Source organism: Neofelis nebulosa, chromosome 15 (genome assembly GCF_028018385.1).
Source record: "Neofelis nebulosa isolate mNeoNeb1 chromosome 15, mNeoNeb1.pri, whole genome shotgun sequence".
In the NCBI taxonomy this organism is placed as follows: domain Eukaryota; kingdom Metazoa; phylum Chordata; class Mammalia; order Carnivora; family Felidae; genus Neofelis; species Neofelis nebulosa.
Window position 1 is genome coordinate 26,763,895 of NC_080796.1, and position 586 is coordinate 26,764,480.

Consider the following 586-nt stretch of genomic DNA (forward strand, 5'->3'; position numbering starts at 1 on the left):
ACAGCCCATTGCAAGCATTTATCTCTTCCCTCCCACGGGGAATGTGTTTTCCCAGGGCTTTGTATGTTCCCTATCCTTTTATGGAAAGTAGTCTCTTCATCATCCCTGTGACAGTATATCTAAAATTTCAAGAATATTTAAGCCGTTAACTCTGCCTGTGTATGGAGGATGGGATTATATTTCTATGATCTTGGAACTATTTCCAATGAGCATGTGTAACCAGGAAAAATAAGCATAAACATTTGCGTGTAACGCGTTCATAAGCGCACCCTCCCCCCACCCATCATGCTTCATCATCTCCCTTTGGTGCTTTTCTCTGTGAGGGCAAAACGATTCTAAGATGCTAACCTCCACGATATATACAATAGCTTTTATAAATGTTATATTAAAGCTGCCTAGGCCGACTTCCCCCTCCTTCCTAAGGGAAAGTGTCAGTTATACTTCAGTTAAGATTTACACGTGCTCCCTCAGGGAGGTGAAGGGGAAAAACACATTCTATCTCAGTGATGTATGGTTGGATTTAAGAGCCCCAATTGTTCAATGCTGGGATCCAGTTATAAACGTTTTTATTCCAAAATGACCCCTA